Source organism: Rousettus aegyptiacus, unplaced genomic scaffold, assembly GCF_014176215.1.
Source record: "Rousettus aegyptiacus isolate mRouAeg1 unplaced genomic scaffold, mRouAeg1.p scaffold_m13_p_2, whole genome shotgun sequence".
In the NCBI taxonomy this organism is placed as follows: domain Eukaryota; kingdom Metazoa; phylum Chordata; class Mammalia; order Chiroptera; family Pteropodidae; genus Rousettus; species Rousettus aegyptiacus.
The window spans coordinates 140,499,936-140,525,013 of record NW_023416295.1 but is presented as its reverse complement, the minus strand read 5'-3'; the positions used below and the strand labels follow the sequence as shown (position 1 = coordinate 140,525,013).

General features: G+C 37.0%; 1 protein-coding gene and 1 pseudogene across 6 annotated transcripts in view; one reads left to right on the top strand and one right to left on the bottom strand.

Moving 5' to 3' along the window:
• Positions 1-25,078, bottom strand: part of DENND5B (DENN domain containing 5B) — a 135,197-nt gene that overhangs the window by 85,689 nt on the left and 24,430 nt on the right. The window lies entirely within an intron of this gene.
• On the top strand, positions 23,032-23,150 carry LOC118614083 (annotated as a pseudogene).

Genomic DNA, 25,078 nt, shown 5'->3' with positions numbered 1-25,078 from the left:
AAATTCCTATAATATATCCAACAAATACTTGTCAAAACTGTCGAGGTCATTAAAAACGAGGCAAGTCTGAGAAACTGTCACAGCCAAGAGGCGCCTAGGGAGACATGACGACTGAATGCGATGTGGATACTGGACTGGATCCCCCAACAGAAAAAGAACATTAAATACACACTAAGGAAATCTGAATACAGTATAGATTTTAGTTAACAATAATATATCAATATTTATTCATTAATTGTAACAAATGAATCCTACTACTATATAAGATGTTACTAATAGAGAAAACTGTACCTGTGCGGATGGGGGCATATGTAGGAGCATATAGGAACTTTGTATTCTCCATTTTTCTGTAAATCTAAGACTTCTAAAAATCACGTTTTAAAAATTACATTCCGATATTTAAGAACAAAAGCATATATTATATTCAATCTTGTAACTCTACCTTTTGTAAATCACTATGCAAATGCAAGCTGAAGCTGGCTCTGTACTGTGATTCCACTTAATTGATTACCCTAAGCAATATAAAGAGGAAAGAGAGTTTACTACAGTGAGGACACGGACCGTTAAAAAATCCACACTAGAGCTCTGCTACTTAGTGGCTTTGAAGAATATTAAAACTTCTGTGTTTTTTATGTTATCCAAATGTCCACAAATTTTATACATCTTTAAAGAGATGTCAGAGTTTGTCCTTTAAAGAGTTAAATAATGATAATGTAGAGCCCTAAATGGCAAGGGAAAGTTACCTATGGAACTCCTGAAATGAAAGAATAAAGGAACTGACTCATTATAAATTACTAAAGGCACCCTGAAATCACCAAAGAAGTTATCTGGATCTTCAGGGCCAGCCAGAACTGTGAACTGACATCCAACCAACACCAGGGACAGAGGCCCAAAACAGACCTCTGAACAGCCCCGCGCCCCCTCCCCCCCCACCCCACACACATCCAGTATGCAAGGTCACTGGTTGAGGGTGCCCTGGTGGGCACATAAGTCAGTACGCTCTTCCAGGACACTGCACACTTCTGGGAGGCAACCAATTGTCACAACTGGGACTTGCATGACTGAATTCAAGAAGTCAACTTCACTCATTAAATACACGGTACAGGTATTTCCTCTTTCTCATTTGCAGGAATAACTAACTACTCATTAGAGTAGAGTAGTAGCAGAGTAGAGCAGCATTAGACCATTAGACAGAAGTCTAGAAGTTTTAAAGAAAGTTTGCTGATAAGAACAGTGAAAACAGGAAGTTTAAAAAGGTAGTCTCTTCTGCCCTGTCCCTTTTGCATTTTATTCTTTTCCTCTCTAAAGGGAAAGTTAAACACACACACACACACACACACACACACACACACACACACACACGGTAACAAATGGTGGACAGAATATTCAAAGCAAAAAAAAAAAAATGTGCCTCAGTACTTTGATAGAGCTGAGAGTAAGAAATAGAGAACTGTAGATACCCATGAAATCCATGCTGAGGCAAAGAAAAAGGGAGGCTGTGGTGGGGAGGTAACTCTTCTCCGTATGCTTATCCGCACGGGTTCCAAAGCCGGCTCCAAAGACCCCACCTAAACTGGCATGAGCTGGAGGTGGGAGAGGGAATACTGGGCAGCATTGGGTCCCACGGGACAGACTGGCTAAGGAAAGAAATGGCGGGAGGAGGTACCAGTTGGTAACTAAAATGAAGGGGCACTCCTGTGACATTCACAGACATTTACTGTACACATGGCCTGTCTTGACATCACAGTGAGCTATCCTCTTCGAAGCAGATATACCTAGGAGGCATATTTATCATTTATTCTGATGATTCAACCACTATTTAAATAACCTCTGAGCAGGTAGTATATAAGTACAGTCCTGATAAAGGAATATTCATCATCACAGTGAACACATAGTTTACCATATGGAGGTGTTCTTCTAAGTGCTCTACATATATTAACTCATTTCACCATCATAATTACTCTATGAAGTAGGTTCAATTATTTTATAGCTATAGAAACTGAGGCATAAAAAGGTTAAATAACTTGCTCAAGATCAGAAGACTCTGATTCCAGAATCCGTGCTCAGGAAAGAGTATTGAAGTAGGGGAAGTAGCAAATACAGATCACTGAGGCAGATATGAGCTATCATGGCTGAGATACAGCAAGAAGGCCAGCACCACTGATGTATTTGAGTGAGGGGGTAAAAGGTGAAGACAGAGAGGTAGCCGGGAGCCAGATAAAACAGTGCCTTGTGGCCAATGCTGAGAACTTTCCATTTTATGCTAAGTTATCATGTGAAGTAACGTGAGCATTTTAAACAGAGAAGTGGTTTTGTTTTAAGGGATCACCATGGCAGCTGGAAAACAGACTCTGGTGGGTGAAAGTGGAAACAAAGAGACCAGTGAGGAGACTTCTGCAATAATCTAGGCAAGAGATGGATTAGGGAAATGGTGTTAGGGTGGTGAGAAGGGATAAGATTCTAAATAACTTTGAAGCTATAAAAGATATGATTTGCTGACAGAGCAGATGTGAGGGAAAGGAGCGGTCCAGAAAGATATCATGATACTATGGTTTCTGGTCTGAACACCTGGATGAATGGCGTAGCTATTTACCAAAATGAGGAATGATGAAGGACGGGGTTTGTGTGGGGTGTCATGGTGCTGAAACAGGAATTCAATTTTGGATATGTTAGGTCTGAGAAGCCCATTAGACAGCTAAGTAAAAGTTTTGAGTAAGCATTATATGTATGAATTTGAAATTCTCGGGGAAAGTTAGAAATTCAGAGGTCAACACCAAATAGATGGTACTTAACTTCACAAGGTTGGATAAGATCACCTAGGAAATGAATGTAGATGAAGAGAACAGGCCAGGGTCAGAGTCCTAAGGGACTCACATAACATTAAGAGGCTGGGAAGAGGATGAGAAACTGGCATAAAGGTAAATGAGTAAAAGGAGCTAGTGAGGTAAGAGAAAAACGAGAAGCATGGCCATCACGGAAGTCAAGAAAACATTTTAACAAGAAGGGAGCTGACAACATGGAAGACACTGTGACCTTGACAAAGAGATTTCTGTACAGGGTGGACGTGAAAACCTGCCTGGAGTCGTTCCAAGAAAGAATACAAAGAGAGGAAGTAGAGGCAGAAAGTATAAATAACTCTTCTGCAGAGTTTTGCTGGAAAGATGAGAAATGGATAATATTGGAGGAGAATAGAGGGTCAAGGGAGGGAAGAATTTTTGTTTTGTTTTTTAAAGATAGGAAATATTAACTCATTCAAGAAAATTTCCAGTGTGCCTCAACTGTATGCAGGAATGCAGGACGAAGACCAGCCAATTTCTGATTAGGCTGTATCCTACCACAAAGCACAGAACACAGAAGTAGACTATCTGCTTGCAAAATTAACCTAACAATGAATCTAGAGTCTAGTCCTCTGATAATGAGGAATAAACAAAGCTCTGTGCTCCTAACCCATGTTTGTCATACTATCCTTTTTATAATAAAATATGAAACAAACCAAAAAAAAACTTTAAAAAGTTAGTGAAGTATTATAACTGATACCATCAAACTCTCTAAGAGGAAAGGGTCCATAATTTTTAGGTTAATAATCAAATGAGTACCATGTGTTCATCAGTGTTTAGTAAATGATTTTTATTATTCTAAAGAATATATATGATTTTCGTATAATAATTATAGCAAAGAAATAAGGTTCTAGTTCTGGTCAAATATCCTGGGGTCTACTAGCCTAATACAAACCACAATTTCTTTAAACAGTGGTTCCCTTGTACAAAAGTACAGATTATTTTATTACAATAATAACAATGCATTGTTAGTAGCATTATTAGACATCTATATTATTAGATATGAGAATCATTTATCCAATTATTCATGGGAAAGCATAATGTTATTATTTATGTTACAGTTTATCATACAATATAGAACAAATCTTCCCCTATTGCTAAAGAATCTTATCCTCTGCTAAAGAGACTCCGAGAGAGCTACCTGTTGCCTTGAGGAACAAAAGAAAGTCACCTACCAATAAAACATTTATAACTGACAAGTAATACTATACAGCTAGACTGCTAAGATGATTCAACCTAAAACTCCTCTGCTGCATGACTCAAAGAAGCAATTTTTTGCACAGACCTATAGTAGACCCTTCTCTCCATTTCCATTCACTATTTTTTGCTATCAATACTCTCACCAAACACACACACACACACACACACACACACACACAAACACACAGAGAAAAAAATGTATAAGGAGTCAGAAATACAAGTAATTCAGTTTAGTTTACATAGAGATATCAAATAACATACACAAGAATAGTACTTTCTTCCTCTTACCTTCTTCAAAAAAGAAAATCCTGCATTAGAAATAAGAATAAAAAAAAAAAATACAGAGAAATGATGGCAGCAACAAGATCCGCTGGGGGAGAGAACTTCCTGTACAGATCAAACAGAAGCAATATGACTCCAGCAATTACTTGACGTTGTTTGTGCTACAGTGAGTTGTTGATGTGATTTTTGCTAAGCAAAACCAGCCTTTCAGCATTAGTGTGACTTCCAATTTTAATTAAAAAATCTAAAGACCATCTTCGGCTCTCATTCTAGTTGGCCTTTTTATTGCATTTGACACTTGAATGTCCTTGCTCTCTTGTGTTCTGTGACACCAATCTCTCCAAGTTCTTTTATCTCAATGATCACTGCAGGGGTCTCTGCTGTAGTATGTGTTTATCTTATTCCTTTGTTGGACAACTGTATTCTGAGATGGTTACTCACGTGGGTCCACAGAGTAAGCTCATACTTTTGTGGTAAAGGGTACTGGCTCTCTTGAAGGAGGTGGACAATCCCACTGTTAATCATCTTGGAAAAAATACATCTTTATGACATGAAAAGAACACATGAAAGATGGAACTAAGACCGATAGGAAGAAGGAACTCTCTCCTCTTATGACCTTTCCCTTGAGCCTAAACTACGAGGAGCCCTGATATGCTTTAAAATTCTCACTTTTGGGAGAAAAAGAATTTGCTATGTGCAGGGAGATCATGGTTTCAGCAGGGGGCTGGTCCTCCACCTAGAAAAGCACACACCTCTGTAAAGGGCCCTAAAGGACCAACAGATTCTGTGAGCAATGAAAGCAGCCACACAGATATTTTCCTAAACTGACTGTGTTACTTTCCATTTATGATTTCCTTGTGTTATCTGTAAGAATTTTGTTGAGTCTTATACTCTTAGATAAGAGGCCCGCACAGTAAAGAGAGAGCTGTACTCCCCAACACCAGCATAGTGGTAGCAGCAATGATTGGTGAGACCCCGAGTGCAAGGTATTGAATTTAAACAAGGTGTGGGGTTGGAAAGCTCAGCTGTCCATATCCGAGTTGGCATTCTCTCTTTCCTACCAATTCTTATGGACTGGGCAGTTATTAAAGGAGCTTGCTGTTAGTCACCTCCGTGGGTTTCTCATCTACTGCTCCCTACATATTTGTATTCCACTGGTTCTGCCTGCTCGTTTTTTCTTACTCCACACATTCCAACAGCTGACACCACCACCTATATTGACTTCCAAATACATGCTCTTCTCTCTGGGTCAGCATTCCCAAGTGCCCATCGGAACTCTTTACTACAAGCTGTTAGAAGTTGAAGTATCTTAAACTGAACTCCTTATATGTCTCTCAGGCGACCTCTTCTTCCTCTGTTCCTTGTGTCGATTAATAATACCAGGACTCGCCCAAGTCAAAACCTGAAATTTACTCTCCCTTCACTTAAAAAAGGCTGAGGAAAACAACACAGAATCAAATCCCTTCTAGCGTACAAAGTGTTTTCTGTAATGAAGAGGGTTCAATATTCTCATAATATGGAGAATGAATCTTAGCTGTTTTATTTCTGGAGCATAAATATAGAATGACTCAGCCATATGTGACCTTGGGTAACTTACTTAGTCTTTCTGTGTTTTCCAGGAAGGAAAATTGCAATAATGAGTAAAGTTACGTCACAAAAGTATATCACAATATTAGAAAGTTTTTTTTTTTTTTTTCAAAAATCCTCCTTTAAGTGTTAGGAAACGTGTGCATGACAGCAAGCATGCTTAACCGTAGCCTTCACTTACAGAGTTAGTGCTCTACTTGCTTGCATCAATTTTTCATTAAAAAAAAAAATCTCACCAAACTATTCAGTAATATTACATACCGACTTGTAGCTGGAAGAAATGCCATAGTCACTAACGTAAGAAAACATAAGCAGTATTTCTAACAAATATTATAAAAGCCAGAAAAAGATATTTGTGCATGCATGCATGTGTGTATGTGTCTGAACAGAAGGTAACCCTGAACAAAAGACGATCCACATATCGCTATCACCCAAAGTCCATAGTTTACGACAGGGTTCACTCTTGGTGATACACATTCTAGGAGTATCGACAAATGTATAATGACATGTATTCACCATTTCAGTATGGTATGGAATAGTTTCACTGCTCTAAAAAAATCTCCTGTGTTCTGTCTACTCATCCCTCCTCTTCCAGTAACTCCTGGCAACTGCAGGTCTTTTTACTGTCTCCACAGTTTTGCCTTTTCCAGAAAGTTGTAGAGTTGGAATCATATAGTATAAAGCCTTTGCAGGTTAGCTTCTTCCATTTAGTCACAGGCATTTAAAGTTCCTCAATGTCTTTTCATGGCTTGTAGCTCATTTCTCTTTAGCACTGAATAATATTCTATTGTATGGATGTACTAGAGTTTATTTATTCATCACCTACAGAAGGTTTTCTTGGTTGCTTCCAAATTCTGGCAATTAAGAATAAAGCTGCTAGAAACATCTGTGTAGGTTTCTATATGGATACAAGTTTTTAATTCCTCTGGATAAATACCAAGGAGTGTGACTGATGGATCATATGGTGAAATATGTTTAGTTCTGTAAGAAACTGTCACACTGTCTTCCAAAGTGGTTGTACCATTTTGCTTTTCTACTGGCAATGAACGAGAGTTGTTAAATGTTTATTTTTAACATCAATTTATTTAGATATTATATTGATGTTGTCAGCATTGACAACAGTGGCTGCCATCATCATCACAGCTACTTTTTGAGTCACTAACACATGACTGTATTGACTATCAAGGGTTATATACAACAGTTATATATGTAACCAGACAAAATTATACATGCCTACAAAAAACAGTATTCTCTCCACTTTAACAAATAAACCAATGAGCTCTAAAAATAAATCTTAACAATTACTTTGAAGTCTGCGAGTAACCAGTGATATGGACATCTCAGGAATAACATATTTACTCCTCACTTTTAAATAAGTGGCAGTAAAAATGGTCTAATCTATAGGATATAGGATGTGCTTTCTTAGTCGAGAATCACAAATTCTTGGAGTTACTAGGAAGAGTTCTGAGAGACCAGAGAAAATCACTTCCAGCCTTCCACCTGGTACCTTTTCCAGCTCAGTGACCAGCATGGCCATTCACCCAGTGGCTCAAGTCAGAAAACTGGAGTCGCCCTTGACATTCCTTTGCTCTTACTCCCACGCCTAATCAATCACTTCATCCTATTGGTTTACCTCCCTATTTGTCTTAAATCTACCCAACTCTCGCCACCTCACTGCCACTGTGCTTGTCCAATCCAATGTCATCTCTCATCTGAATATTACAAATGTCATCACTGTTTAACTGCCCCCAAGCTTACTCCCACTGATTCCTACTCCGTAATGTAGCCAAGAAATCTTTCTAAATACAAATCTATTACTTCCCTTCAGTATCTTTCAATAGTGCTTCATTATACTAAGGGTAAACCTCAAATTCCTAAACATAGCTTTAGAATTTTTCACAATCTGACTGCTTGTGTCTTAGCCCTTCCTGCAGAATTTTCCATATCCTTTGTATTCCAGCCATGTAGAATCACTAGCTGGTCACCATATGCACTAAGCTCTCTCAGATTAGCCAGCTTTTGCATATGCTGTTCTTTCTGCCATAAATATTTCTTCTAGTATTGCTGACCCCTGTCCCCATGCCACCTGCAAATTCTTGGCTACCCTTCAGATCTAAGCTTATAGAGGCATTTCTTCTGAAAAAGCCTGTAGCTCTATGAGGGTAAGAGTAGTATCTTATTTACTACTAAACTGCAGGGCCTACAGAGTACCCAGTAAATACAAATTCAAGGACCACTTACTAAGTAAATGAATAAGTATGAACATGTGGGAGCCGAAAGAATATGGAATTGCTGCTGACTTTGTGTAAAGATTTTTACCTTGTACGTACAAATTCTAGAATAATAGTTTTACAGTAGTATGAAGGTCATTTAGTAAGAATTGAAGATTTGTGATAATTATAGTGAAATTATAAATTATCATTATTATTACTGTAGAAGTATTTTCTTCTTTTACAATATATTTAGAAATAGCTAAGAAATAACAGAAAGCTGCATTATGGATTTTGTGCTCCTGCGAGATACTTTTACAGGTATTCCTACATAGTGGATAAATTTTATTGCTATCGATGTCTATTAAATTGTACTTCCGTGAGAGACTACTGTAAGTCAAATTCTTTTAGAGTTTTTTTTTCAAATTTTATTGTAGTAAAATACACATAATATAAAATTTATCATCTTAACCATTTTAAGTGTACAGTTCAGTGGTATTAAATACATTCATAATGTGCAACTATCTCCGTCCATAATTCAGTCTCCATAGCTCATCTTGTGAAACTGAAACTTGATACCCATTAAACAATAACTCCCCATTCCCTCCACTCCTCAGCCTCTGGCAGCCACTATTCTATCTTTATGATTTTGAGTAACTCATATAAAAAGAATCATACGGTATCTTTTTGTGACTGGCTTATTTCACTTAGCATAGTGTTCTTCAAGTTTATCCATGTTGTAGCATATTGAAGAATTTCCTTCCTTTCTAAAGCTGAATAATATTCCAGTGTATATATAAACCACACTATGCTTGTCCATTCATCCCTTGGTGGACACCTGGGTTGCTTCTATGTTATAATTATGAATAATGCTGCTGTGAGCACGGGTTATACAAACATCTCTTCAAGACTGCTTTCTATTCTCCTGGGTATATGCCGAGAAGCGAAATTGCAGATCATATGGTAACTCTATTTTTAATGTTTTGAGGAATCGCCATACTGTTTTCCACTGTGGCTGTGCCATTTTAAATTCCCACTAGCAATGCATAAGGTTTCCAATTTCTCCACCTCCTCACCAACATTTGTTGGTTTCTATTTTTTTAATAGTAGCCATCCTAATGGGTGGGAGGTGCTTTTAGGATGAGTTTTAAAGGCCTTTCCATTTTATACGAATGAATGAACAAACATCCACCAAATTCAGATTACTTTGTTCAATTACATATAATCAGTAGACTGTGATTTAGAAAACTGTTACACAGAAATACTTTCTGCACTAAGATTAAAGTTACTTATTCACTAGGAACACAATATTACTGGTGATGAATAGACTGTTCAAAATTCTATATTGCCAAGGAACAAATATATTCAATTCTTGCTATGAGCTTAACCAAGCAATGAGGAATACAGAAAAATTGATAATGGTTTTTCCACAGTACTTATAGAAAAATTCTTAGAAAGAAAATAATTCAAGCTGGTGAACAGACACAATTATATCACAAAAGAGAGGCTATTCAGTATATTTTTGAAGAATTTAAATAAATGCATTAAAGCCACTGTGTCAGAAAAATAATGCTTATACTTACTTTTCACATAGAAATATAGGTGTAAAAAGTAGGTATACAGGTTATCGTTATTTCTTGTGTGGTATTCCTAAACTTGCTCCTTTTAATGACAGTGACTAAAATACATTTATTTATATGTATTTCCTTTAATAATAATGTACAACAATAATTTCTGTGTTAGTATATCTGATGCCTAAAAGATGAAAAGCCCAAGCCATAGAGAAACTTTGACCTTTTTTTATCTTGTCTGCTTCTTCATTAATTTGATCTTTTATTATGGATGACCGTCACTTTTCAGTTCTTTGGTTGCAGAAAAATATATTATTTGTATTATTTGTGTGTTCCTTTAAGACCCTGATAAAATAAGGGACTACCATTAGCATCTGCCTACTTAAGAGCTGGCTCCTGATTTGTATATCATTGAAGTTCTTTCCTTTGTTTCTTGTGATGCTCAGCTTTTAAGGCTATTTATCTTCTTTTTTTGTAATTAATATTTCAAACATACAGAAAAGCAGAACAGAAACAATGAACTCTTCTGTGTAGGTGTCATCTGTCCAAATTCAAAAAATGTTAACATGTTGTCGTATGTGCTTAACAATTTTAAAAAACAGAAATAAAACTTTAGAGATAGAATAAAAGTCCCTTTGTGCCCCTTCCCAACTCTTTTAGGCCTGGAGCTCAGTAGACCAGCCTTTCCTCACTCTGCTGAATCTACCTTTCGGGGCTTGGCTTAAAGCCTACTGTAAACTACCTTACTCTACCCCACAGTGATGCCTCTTTTTCTCTAAAACCTACCCAAACTGACATCTAATATAGGCAGATTTTTCTTTTCTGTGACATCCCTCAAGCCTGAGCTAACAATGGCCTGTCAGTAGTTAACGCCTGAGTTTACTGCTGTGTCCTGAGTCAGTATCATGTTGCTGCCTTGCTCTTGAGACATGAAGTAAAACCACCTCAATCAAGGTAAGGGACAGTGAAAAGTACAGTGCAGTGTTGAATGAGAAGCACAGCTAGTAAAAGAAAGGCTTTCTCTCTAAACACACAAGCTGCAGCTGAGGTTAATAGCCTTGGTTTCATTAATGGCTGCATTCATATTATGGTCTGTTAAGAGAATTCATTTCCTATAGGAACAATGTTATAGGAGGTTAAGGTGGTTGCCTCCCTATCTCCCTAGCTCTAAACTAGTAAGGGCACTTTTAACAACTCAGGACAGGGATCTGGGAGGGCCAGGGGAGAGGGGAACAGAGATAAAAGTTCAGAAGCTTTCAGATCTGCAGCCGATGAAAGGTTTGACAGTGAAGCCCAGAGGCCCTGGGAGTCAGAGGAGACTTAAAATAATATCCCAGTGGAGTTCACCCTTCGCTGAGCCTTCTGGTCTCATACTCTCTCTTCTGTTTTTGCCTTTTCTTTCCCTTTTCCTCTTCCTCTCTCTCTCTTTACCCTCAGCTATGACCTCTTCCCCTGTAGGCCCAGGGCTGGGGTGCAATGGGGTAGGAGGGACTCCTTCCCTCAACTCAGTCTTCCACTGCTGGGGTTAAAAGCCTGAGTTCCCAAGAGGGGATCTGGGGGCAAGCTCTGCAAAGGAGCAGTGCCAGGAGAAGAGAATTGGGGAAGAGGAGCCTGGTAACTGAAGCCTGGGAAGTCAGAGACTCTTAGGTTTGGATTCTCTCATTACAGAGTTCTTCTTACCTCCTCTTCTGGACTAAAAGTCCCTATACCAGAAAACAACACTCTATAAACACATAAAATCCGATTTGAATACTTTAGAAAATAATACTGCATAAATGAATAATTCATTACATTATATTTGAATAATCTTTAAAAGATTATGCAATCCAACTGCCCCCTTCCCCATTTACAGCAAACAAATCTTTCGAGTGGCTTTTAATCAAGCTTTTAGCACTGTATACTACCTTCCTTTCTCAAACTAACTTAAAGTCACCTGAATTCCACCCTCTCTGCATCTTACTCAACTAGCATAGCTAGTTTTCTATTTTCTTCTTTTTTTTATCCATTTGGCTTCATGCTGTGCTAATTTAACCTCATCTTGGTAAACAAGAAAATGGTCCACATTTGACAGACTCTAGCTGCAGCAACTGCAGCTGGCCTGTGTGCAAACCAATTTTGTTCACTCTTTATCCTGGCAGGGAGCCCTGCCCTAGAATTGTTTTGGGACTAATCAGCATTAAACCTGTGTCAGAAAGGTTACTGAGAGCAGGCAAAGAGCAAGGCCGGGTAACAAGGCTGTTCAGGACAGGGATTCAGACAAATGCAGCAGCTGTGTACAAATCTAGGCAGTTTGCTCATGACAGTAAAACTGGGGCCCTTCTTTTCAGAGCCTTGGCACTTCTGTGGAAATGACTTGGAAAGGAATTAGGGAGAAAAGAGATGCACCAAATTTGCTGTGTTTCTTTCCTTCTGGGATGATGGGTGCCTACTGACTTGCCAGAAAATGTTATTTCAGATGGTAGCAAATGGGAAAAAAGATAAATGCATCCTTTGCCAGTCCTGTAGCTGAAAACACTGAATGGCTTTTCTCTGGGTATCTAGTGAGCTGGACAGCATGATTGTCCTCAGGATGAACCTGAGGTACAAGAAATGGGAGATGTGCCTAGCGAGATCCAGTGTAAATATAAATAACTCTAACTCTGTCTAAAACTTGTTAAAGAATAAATTCTTCAATATCAAATGATCAAATAAATATTAGAGTGTTTTTTTTTCCTACTTGCCTTTCAGTGTGACATATTCAGTTTGTACTAGAACTTGAATGAGAATGAAGTATACTCAATCTTTCAATCCTGTTAGCTATATAACCATTGTTTAATGCGTTTACAAATACCTGCCAAAGGACACTAGGCCTCCCTAAACACCACCAGATCTGTGGGGCTGGTACATAAGCCAAAAAAGGCCATTTTGTCTCATCACAGTAATTGTCGAACATATGGTTGCTTTTTGTGCGTCTGCTCACATAATTCTCATTAAATGCCTAGTAAGTCAGTAACTGTAACAGATGTGCATGTTGAGATTTTTTTTTAATAATAGCTTTATTGAGATACATTTCATATACCTTAACATTAACCCCTTTAAAGTACACAATTTGGTGGTTTTTAGTGTACTCACGGGATTGTGCAACAATCACCACTATCCAATTTTAGAACATTTCGTCACTCCCAAAGAAACCCTTTACCCATTAGTAGACAGAATTTTGATGTAGCAGCTCTGTTTGCTAGGAGTGTTTGTTACCTGTACAGGTATTTCTTGGCCTGTCAACTAAAACATGGCAAAAAATTTTTTTAGAGTATTTAGACAACACCTACAAAGTCTCAAAAAATGTTTTCCAAATAAAACTTGTTCTTTAGTTCAATCTTATCTATGTGCCAGCTTGGGAACTTTCACTGCAAAAATTATTTATTTGCAGAAGAGCAAGTAAACTTTATCCAACTTATGGATTCTAAATTCATGGCAACGTTGTCTTGCAAAAACCAGTTTCCTGAAGATATTATGTTGAAGGTCTTTTTAATAAAATTAGCTATAATTTGTTTCCAAATATATGAAAACAATTTTGCATTATTGCAGTTTCAAGACATCTATTATAAAATAAAATGAAACATTTTCTAAGTAAACAGCATAAAAAACAGGTAACTGCACTAAAATGAATTTAGTCGGCAATAAAAAAAAGAAATATAATGTGAGCTATATATGTACTTTAAAACGTTCTGGTAGCCACCATTTTTAATCAGAAAAAAAAAAACTGGAAAAGCTAATTGTAATGACATTTTATTTAGCCCAATGTAGCCAAAATGCTACTTCAATTTGTAATCAATATACAAAAATTTTATTGAGCTACTAAGTCTTTGAAATCTGGTATTTTACACCTACAGAACATCTCATTTTGGAATAGTCAAGTTTCAAGCACTCAATAAGTGACTCCAATACTGAGCAGCACAGCCTCACATTACTGAGGGTAGTGTCTCTTCCCATTCATCATAAAGGACCGCCTTAGTTTAGTAACTCATCACCTGTGCCCAGATTATTCTAGTAGACTCCTAACGGGTCTCTTTGTCAATCCAGCCTCTCTATATTGCTGCCAAAATGATCTTTTTAATATGTTAATATGCTAGTCTGATCATTGCAATACTCTGTATAAAATTCTTCAGGCTCTTTACAGCTGAATAAAAATCCAAATTCTTTAGTTTATAACATAAAACTTTATTTGGCCCTTGACTACTTCTCCAGTTTTACTTTCTACTCTTCCTCTTCTCTCCCATGTTGGCTATCGTAAATTACTTGCTGTCATAATCTTACCCTTTTCTGCCTTACAAGTCTTTTCCTGCAGTTCAAGACATCCTCCCCTCAATCCTTGCCCATCTAGCAAGTTCAGTGTTACACTGTGAAACTCTTCCCATTTCCTGCCATGAGAAGTTAGATGCACTCCTCTAAACTCCGTTTTACATCATCTATCACATTGTGCAGTGGAGTCAATTTTTATCTGGGTTTGGCTCCAATGTGATCATGTCAGGCTAAAATCAGAGTCAAATTACATTTGGAGATTTCCTAGGAAAGCATGGTCGTACTGGGAACTGACGTTGCTGCACTCCGCAGTCCCAAATGTACCTTCCTCTGGGAGTTCCGGAGATCTCCGTTTCACAGATGAGGGAAATATCAAAGAAGTCATGACTGGTAGGAAATTTTAATTGGTAAGGTTGCTAACATTTTCTTAGTGTATCCAATAATTATCAGGGCTCCTCCTCAAAGATTTTTTTTTTTTTTTAAATAAAAATCATTGGGCTACTATAATCTGAGGTTATTTTTATCTTTAATCTTCTTGCTTCTACATTAGTCTATCCCATCCTAGTTAATAACATGGATGCTGGAATGACTGATTCTTCTGAACAGAGTATTTCTTTTTCCTCACAGATGTCTCCTTCCTCGCCACTCCCTCCGCCCCTTTTCAGGTTAAGGGAGGTGGTAGTACTTGAGACTGTTGTAAATGTGAGAAGGAGAGTATAGCAAAAAAACTTTAAAGTACCTTTAAGTCTCTAATACCTTATTACACCTGGTCAGTTCTTACCTGATCCCAGTGAAGCACCAATGACAAAATCTCTAGATGCCTTTCCATTTTTAGGGAGAAGGGAGCGGGGACTGCACGTAGCCTGCAACGTCTAGTTTATGGAAGGTGGCTTCAGCCCTTGGGACAACATGTGTGTCGGATATTCTGCAGGTGTGGAAAGGCTAACGGATGGTCACAGCCTCCACCGCCAGGGACAGGGCTGTTCTCAGGTATGGAATGGGTCTCTGAAACCCCCAAGCCTTGGGGTTTAGGGGGCCAATTTGGTAAATTCCCTGAAGATGCTTACCATCCCTAAAAGAGGAAAGGTGAGATAAAAGTGATCTATTCTTGCAATTTTGGCGGATTCAGGAAGCTGGCAGGAGGCAAGCAGATTGCTTTGGCCATTCTGCTACTGCCCAGACACTGGCACTTAAGCGGGAATGCAGTGGCCCCAGTGTAAGGCGGTATATATATCTCATTCCATTTCACCAAATACACTATTTCTGAGTTAACGTTTAGACATCTTATCAGTTTGGTTTGTAATAATTTTACTGTTCATTTTCCTGTAGATTCTTCTTTTAAAAAGTATATGGTTGTACCATGCCGGGAATGTACTAAATGCCACTAAACTGTACATTTTTAAATGGTCTATGGTTAATTTGTTATGTGAATTTTTACCTCATTTATTTTTTAAATAAAAAAAGTACATGACAAGAAAAATACTGCAGGATTACTAAGGCCATCATATTTCCCTTCACTGTATACATATGACACACCTGGTCCTATAATGTGGCCCAATAATAGATCTTGAATCTTAACACTGCTGTGATGGGCTCTGAAAGAAGAGATTATAATGTCAGAACACTTAGCTCCTAGGATGTGATTAAGCTCATTTTGTTCATCAGTAAAGTGGCATCATAACATTCTTTCTAGGGTATTAAAGGAAACGAATCCTAATTAGCATCTTTAATAGCTCAGTAAGACTCCTTGTTGTCTTTTAAGTGAAAACCACTGAGCTTTTTTTAACCTCCAATTTCCGATCACTTCCTAGAAACATTGGTGGTAGAATTTATGTAGTAAGTCATAAACAAATCTCTACTTTGGTAGTCAGAACAAATCTCTACCTTTCCTGGAAACAAATTTGTTTGTTGGATCCTTTGTAAAAATAAACTGTTATCCCTCGCAAAAAAAAAAAAAAAAAAAAAAAAAGTTGGAAAGATGCTTAACAATAAACATAGGACTAACTTATAAATTATGTTTTTAATGAAATTATCTTTTATTAGGAAATTCTAAGCATCTATTCCCTGTGGTAAAAGGTCACAAAAAAGGCCACCAAAAATTCTTCCCTTCCCTTGATGTGCATGCCACCTCTTCCATAAAGAGGAGGGTTCTATTTTCTTCCTCTTGAATTTGGGCTGGTCCAGTGACTTGCTTTAACCAGCAGAATGTGGCAGAAGAGTCGCTGTGCCAGTTCTAAGCCCAGCCCTTAAGAGTCCCAGCAGCTCTTGTTTTTTCTTAGAATCTAACCATCATTTAAAGAAATTTGGGCCAAAGTACTGAATAATAAAGGGATAACATGAAGAAGCAGAGAGAGGCCCACCTTGCCTCTAGCCATTACTGCCACCCACGTCAACAGAGAGATGCCATCTTGGATATCTAGCCATATTGGTGACCCTAGGAGACAGCACAGAAAGCAGGATAACTGCCTATCTGACCCAGCAAATTGGAAGAAATAATGAGTCACTGGTGATTTAAGCCACTATGGAGTAATTTGTTACACAGCAATAAGTAACTGACAAGTCCCACATATCCTCTGATTTTCTTCTAGAACCCTAGATTTATAATTAGAATTAAATGTCTGCCAAAAATATATTAAACAATTGCTTTGATCCCCAAAGATTCTTGAAACCTCTAAATTAAATATTTTTCTAATTTCAAAACCAAAAGTCCTTATGTTCGACACAGGATTTGTCACCAGAATATTTAAAGAATGCCTATAAATCAATAATTAAAAAAAATCCATCTTTTAAAGGGACAAAAGATTTGAATAAGAGAATAACCATAACCCATGCAAATAATCAATAAGCAAACGAAAAGGTACTCAATATCATTTATTATCAGGTAAAATACAAATTAAAACCATGAGACACCACCTTACTCCAACTAGACTGATCGAAATTAAAAAGACAATACCAATACCAACTATTGGTGAGGACACAGACCAACTGGAACTCTCATACATTTTTGGTGGGTGTGTAAAATGAAAAAAACACTTCAGATAACTATCAGGCAGTTTCTTATAAAATTAAATATATATTTAATCCACAATACCTACAATTCTACTCCTAGTAAAGCAAATGCCCACAAAATGGTTTGTACAATGACAGCTTTACTTACAGCAACAAAAAACCTGGAAGCTCAAATGTCCACCAAAAAGCAAAAGGATACACAAATTGTAGTACATACATTCAATGGAACGCAGCTGAGTCACAAAAAACCAATAAACTAACATGCCCATAACAACTTGGATGAAACTTAGTAACATTTTCTTGAGTGAAAGCAGCCAAACTAAAGATTCCATATGAAGTTCAAGAACTAATCTGCGGTTCTTTCAGCATTCCACTGCCTTCCGATCATCAAAAGGATCAATACAAAGGGACACAGAAGAGGTACTCGCTATATGTTCTCCAGGCCTTTTATAAAATACAGACTATTCCTTTGGCCGCATACATGTGAATCTATAAGAAAGGTGATATTGTAGACATCAAGGGAATGGGCACCGTTCAAAAAGAAGTGCCCCACAAATGTTACCATGGCAAAACTGGAAGAAGTCCATCTGAAGAAAACAGAGGAAGTACATGAGCAAGTAAGTTTTTTGAAAGTTAGGGAAAGAGGAAAATTATTTTTATAGCCATGTATCATAAGTTTGAGATAAACAGAGCATCATTAAGTCCTATTATAACAAGAATAAGTTAACGTAGTAGTTTAATAACCTAGATATTTGAACCAAAACACTTTTGGTTTATGAACTTTTTCTAAAAAACAATAATTCCTAAAATGAGTTTGTTTTTTTAAAGACTCTAGAGATTTTCCAGCCTTCTAACAAGTATTTAGTGGACAGCTTATATGAATAAGATATTCTGCTAAGTGTAGGAGAGATATGAGGCAGCAAAGAACCAAAAATCCATACTTCTATGGTACTATTTCATTATAATATGCAGTTACATTACACATCATATGCAGGAGTGTAATGACTACTGCAATCAGCAAATTCAACAAACATTACTGCACTGTGCAAATTCAATAAATGTTATTGTACGACCAGCAATCTGATAAAGATTAATTCACACAACCATTTGGACAACTAATAAATGAAGCAGACAATTAAGAATTTCAAAATATTTTATCAAACACCAATCCATCTAGATTTCTGGACAATTATACCATTAAAAAAACTTTTTACTGTAATAGGATACAGTTTCTGCTTTCTACCAAACTTAAAAATTAAATTGGGAGATAAGAAACATTTTTATTTCTTCTTAAGGCCACAAAACCTATATAACTCATATGACAAATGACTGATAAAGAATATTAATGCAATGGAAGATTGAAACAAGATCACTGTAGTCTGAAAAGGTGAAAGCTGAAAGGGGCCATGTCCCAAACCAATATAATCAGCCACAGCATGAACAAAGTAAACCTGATTTGTTTACCAAACCCTGGAATGGCTGGGATAAAGGCAGCTTCCGAGATTTTTTTATTGGTACAAAATATCCCCCCCTAGAAAATAAGCTCCATGAAAAGCAAGGAGTTTGTCTGTTTTTGCTCACTGGTCTACCCCTCTCACTAACGCCTGGAAGTAAGCCCTCAATAATTCTTTAAGGTTGAATGAATCAATCAAATGAGCTAGCCACAACTCTCTCTGACATTTACAAAATAAGGACTATCCTTGAAATTTGAGCAATGTAAGCTTAAGATAAGCAAAGGACAGTGTGACTTGACCCTTTAAAAAGTAAACTTAGAGACCCAAACAGTTTTCCAGTGTCCTCTCTCGCTCCTTTCCTCTAGTTTTACTGATTGTCTCACCATTTCTCAGGCCTTTGTCCCTGTTCTCTTAGGCTGATGTGCTCCCTTCCCTTTCCCCTTCATCTATTAGCATTCTACACCTCAAAAGAAGATACAAATGTCTAATAAGCACATGAAAAGATGCTCAACATCATTAGTCATCAGGGAAATGCAAATCAAAACCACAATGAGATGCCACTTCACACTCACTAGGATTAGGCTAAAATGAAGGAAAAAAAAAAAAACCACAGTAAGTGTGTTGGCTAGGACATGGAGAACCTGGAACCCTCATATATTGCTGGTGGTAATGTCAAATGGTAGAGCTGCCCTGGAAAATGCTCTGACAAATTCCTTGACCCACCCAATAATTCCACTCCCAAGTTCAATATCCAAGAGTAAAGAAAACATGTCCATACAAACTTGTACATGAATATTCACAACAGCATTATTCCTAATAGCCAAAAACTGGAAACACCCATATGTCCATTAACTAACGGAAAAACAAAATGTCGTATTTTCATACAATGGAGTTATATTTGGCAATAAAAAAGAATGAAGTACTAATATGTACTACAACACAAATGTACTTTGAAAATATGCTAAGTGAAAGAAGTCAGACACATATTGTGATTCCACTTACATGAAATGTTCAGAATAGGCAAATCTGTAGAGACAGAAAGTAGATTTGTCATTGCCGGGGACTGAGGGGAAGAGGAACTAGAGCTGACACGGGTATGGGGTTTCTTTCTGGGATGATGAAAATGTTCTAAAGTTGGCTGTCGTGATGGTTTCACTACTCTAAAAGCCACGGAAACTGTTCACTTTAAATGGCTTGTCTGACACATACAGGGTACGTGAATTATACCTCAATTATGTTGTTTTAGAAAATTCTGCACACACTTTAAGCGCAAATTCAAATGTGATCCTCCCCTATTTCTCACCTCCTCAAATAAAAATAATTTCCTCTATGCTGTCAAAGTATGGATGAGACATACTTTGCATCTAACGGAGAAAATGTCAAATCCTGTAATCTTATCTAAAGTTCAATCATGCCCTGTGGCTACATAGTTCTAGTGCTCCTGAGTTTTACTATCTTTCTTTCCCTTAGAAACAATCTCCTGCTCAAACAATGTATAAGTTACAAGTGTTCTGCACTGGTTGGTATTCCGGGGAAAGATTCATAGTCTTTTAAGAATCTGTCTCCCCCAAAGATTAGAGGACACTAAAGAGACAACCAAATGCAATGTGGTATCCTGGATGGGCCAATGGAACAGAAAAAGGACAGCGGTGAAAAAAATCAGTGAAACACAAACACAGTCTCCAATGTTAATGTCTTAGTTTTGATAACTGTACCATGATTATGTGGAATGGTAACATCTGGAGTGTTGGGCGAAGGCTATGCAGGAACTCTGTACTGTCTTTGGAATTCTGCAAATCTAAAGTTATTTCGAAACAAAATGTTTTGTTTGCCTTGTTTTTAAAAAAGCAAATTCTTATGCAGCAAAATGTTACCAACAGGTGAATATAGCAGGAAGGATTTATGGGTGTTTATTATACTATTCTTTCAACTTTTCTGCAGACTGATATTTTTCAAAATAAAAATTTGTAGAAACAAATATTTTTTAAAAAATATGGACTAGGGGGGTAGGGGGAAAAGGAAGAAGCAGGAGATTGTAGAAGCTGTAACCGAGGCAAGAGATGACAGTAACTCTGACCAGGGGGTAGTAGTGGAGCTGGTGAGATGTAGCATATTTGTTTATCCCATATCGAAATGTTATTTCCTAAACAGGGTGCCATTCTATAACCATTTTATAGAATGGTAACCAAAACAAAGCTCTCTGGGATAAACTGTTTTTCCACTTTGTTTTCAACTCTTCCCTGAAAGACAGAGTTTAACTGGAATCAAATTTTTATTTCATAGACTATAAAATCACTCTGGATTTAAAAGCAAAATTATAACCCCACATCTAAAGACCCCTGGGGTAGTGAAAAACATTTGTTCAATGTGTACTTCCTATACCTATTTTAAGTATCTTTGTCCTATAAAAATATGGTAATATTTGATTGATACATTCAACAATGGTGACCAAAATCTATTTTGAGTTTACAGTTTGCAAAATGAATTTCCAAAAACATCACATGAACACATTCAAGTTTAGTTGGCACAGACACACTTGCAGTGTTTAACAGAAACAAAGAGCCTAAGTCTCGCACATGGAGAATGGCAGCTTTGAGTTTCTCTCTTTCCAGCAAATGTGCTTCATTATGCTTTTTTTTCTTCAAAGAGTTTCTCTCAGGTCACTGCTACGTTGCTTCCTATTAGACAAGCTAAAAGTGAAAAACCAGTGCCTTGAAGCAGTGCGCACACACATGCACCCCTCGGTCTGGGACCCTGGCAGATTCACATTTATTTTTGTTTGTTTTTACTTTTATTTTTTTTTAAATATTTAAACATACACTGGAAAAGTATTATGAACTCTTATGTACCCATTATCCGGCTTCAACAATTATCCATATTTTGTTATTCTTGTTTTATCGATTTCCCTCCCGACTTTTTAAGGGAGGCAGTGAATGCTGGAATGTTTTAAAACAAATCCTAGACATACACAGAAAAAAAATTCCGCACTAGCAAACTTAAAGTCGTAAAGATGTTTGTCTTCTTTCACTTAAACCTTACAGTATTAAAAATATTTAAAGTGTTAAGATATTAAGCTTAACGTCTAGAATAGCTTAAGTTAGAATCGGACTTTTGGAGCTAGAAGGAAACAGGTATCATCTAATTCCTTATTCTAATGGTGACACCTGGGCCAGCAGCACTGGCATCGCCCTGGAGCTTGTCAGAAACACAGAATCTCAGGCCAGGTCCAGACCAGACTGCAGTTTAACCAGATCCCCAGCTTCTGGCCTGCTCATCAAAGCTTGCAAAGCATGAATGACTCTGCTCCACCTAGCTGAGAAAACTGAGGCCTAGAAAGAGGTAAGTGGCTTCCCCAACAGTAAAACACAGAGTATGTGATTCTGAGACCGGGCATTTTCCTTACATGACACATTGCCTCTCAGTAAACCTGATTCCCAGCACAAGATCCTCTTGGACATTCATGTCCTTCCGGATATTAATTCAACTAACAAGTGAATTTCCCATATGATAACTTTTTAAAATTCATGAATGCCTGACAATTTCCCAAACACTATGTGGCATGCTGGAGCAGGATCTGTAAATTAATCAAACCTCTTCGTTCTTTGCATGAAAGGCTAGACCTTTTCAGCAAGAGTAATTTCAAGGGGACCAATTCAATTAATTAATGGCTATGTATTTTTTTTCAAAAGTCAGTACGATACTCTCCTTATGCAGAGAATATATTATGGATGCAGCTGAAAACTTGGGCCTTTTAGCATAGGATCGATAAACACAGTACTGAAAGCCAAGCCCATTTTCTAATTGTGTCTTCAAAAAGAAAGTTCAGAAATGATTTAAAATGTACCATCTGCTCCCATCAGCAATGACAACCAAGTCTTCTTGTTTCACTAAAAAGGTTCTGCCTTTTTCTCCTAATTCAAAGAAAAGAAATTATGATTTTTTTAAAGGTGAATAAACCAAAGATCGTTAAAGCTATTTTAAGAGGCAAATACTACTTTAATCACGGTATATATCTATTTTTTACGAAAATTAATTTTTTAGTCAAGCTTAATTTTCAGAAGAGAACTCTGACACCTGGAATTCCAGAAATTTGCAGAACGCTACTGTTTACATAGTAAAGAGAATCTGAATCTTTCAGTAGAGTATGTTTTAAGAAAATATACAATGAAGGTTTAAAAAAAAAAGTCAACACCAGTAGTATTTCTTCAAGAATACTGGTAGATGAGTAAACTAGTATAGCTTTTATGGAGGGCGGTTTGGCGACATGCATTAAAAAATAAAACAGGCATGTTGCTTAAACCCATAGCTCCCCCTTAGGAAGGTGACCTGAAGAAACAATTTAAAATGTATACAAAGAGTTTCCTACTAGAAAATTATGTGCAATACTGTTTATAGTAAAAAATTCAAAACCGCCTAAGAACCTATGGGAAGACAATAAATAAATAAGCGTGCATCAAAAAGTACACGGTGTTCTACTACTAAAAAGATAATAGAGATCTAAAATGGAATCATCTCCAAAATATATTACAGAGTTTTAAAAGGTCAAGATAGTGTTTGTACATAGTAAAATCCTATTATAATTATTAAAGTACAGTAAATAGTCTACGGATATGCTACCCCGAACAAGCCCAATCACGTCTGATCTCGGAAGCTAAACAGGGTTGGGTCTGATTAATACTTGGATGGGAGACCACATAGGAAGACCAGGTGCTGTAGGCAGTAAATAAATAAATAAATAGATAGATAAATAAATAAATAAATAGGGGATTGTAAGCTGACAAGATCCTTGCAATCTATAAGGTCAACCAAGGGTTGCCTCCCCTAAATAAAAGAAAGAAAAACAGTAAATAAAAATAGTTGTCATATATTAAAGGTATTTACTATTACATATTAAATAAATATAAATTACCTATTATACATTGTATCTTTATGTATATATAGAAAGGTTACTTTGGCCAAAAAAATGTATCAGTAGTTATCTCTCAAGGTTGGGTTGTTGTTCATTTTTACTTTATATTTTCCTTTACTATCTGAATTGCCTAAAAAAATCATGTATGATATATTCACAACCAGTTTAAAAATGCAATTATATTCTTTTTTTTTAAGCAAAAAGTGGATGTACAAAGTCAATGCTTAGGGTGAATAAGAAAGCTTAGCAATGGAAAAAGATAATAATAAAAACGAAAAAAATCTACCACCTACTACACTTCAGGATTTTTGGAAGTAGGGAAAAGGAGAAATGAGAAAAAGAGCTGAAGGGGCAGGAACAATCTGTAACTTGTTAAAACCAGAGAAATGCTCACCGCTTTTGCCACATCAAAAGCAGGGCAGGGGGAAGCTGGTCTTCAGTCTCCCAATCCCCAAAGAGAACCGACCACACAGACTAGTCTCATGAGCTCACTGTCATGCTGTCATGATAATCCAGCTTTAGTCATACGCAGACACTGAGCCCATTCCAAAGTAATGTGGAAGTATATCACTGACCACAAAGTTTGATTGTTCTTTTCAGTAATTCCTCATAGAGGACAGTTCTAAATTTCTGTATATGTGATGTGCCAATATGGATCAGAGCTTCCCCACCCCTCCTTTTTTTCTTTTTCCTCGGCATGGAACAAAAGGCAATTGCATTGATGATGCTTCAGTGACATGAGCTCTCAGTTTTCCCATCAAAGATTCCTGCAGTGAAACCGAAACAACAGCAAAATAAGAAAATGCAACCCCAGGTTTTGATCTACAAAGACTTGTAGACCTCCAGAGCCCAAAGAGGTTTCCCTAGAAGCTATCCTAAAATTTAGATGCACGATTCAAATAAATTCCTTTCCTACTCTTTTAGTTTGTAACCACGAGTCACAACTTTTATTTACAAGGTTTATTCTGAACTTACAGATAAAATTGAGGCTTTTATTGAAGCTTCTCTAAACCCATTACTCCATGAATAAAACAAGAAAAATACTCATACTCTAAATCAACTTCCCTTTGCTTCCCTGCCCTTAAAGAACTGGCTTAATTACTAGTAGTAAAACCCAAACACAAATCAATCTAATGACTAAGAACTGACTGCATCCATTGACTATCCAACTGAAAGTTAATCTTAGTATTTGAAACTGTCATTCTTCAAACTAGAAACCCCATGAATTCAGTTTGATATTGACTTTTATTAACTAATGCACTTAGCACAATTTCATCTCTCACAAGGTATGATTTAAGACTCTTATGACTGCCAACTTATTCAGCAATTTATTGAAGCATTACAAGTATGGAGACAAAATAAAGTATACTTGCTCTTCGAATATTTACCTTGATTCAATGGTAAATATGTCATTTTAAACAAAAGTTTTAACCACAGGTAAAATATGAAAAGCAAACCTTCTTCCCTCCTACTGATAAATAATCCTTATTGCTGAAGGAAGGGAAAATAATCAGTCTCCAACCTATTTTCATTGAACCCTTCCATTAGAAGAGGAAATGAACTAAGGGCCACTCTCAACATAACAAATTCAAAGACAAGCCTAGGAATTGGGACTATAGCATGGAAGAAGAGAAAAGTGAGGAGGAAAGGGTCTCCTAAATTAACCTAAACCCTATTACAGTTCAGAATCAGCTCCAATAATCTAATTGGAAGTATCGGCAAGGATTTTCCATCAGCT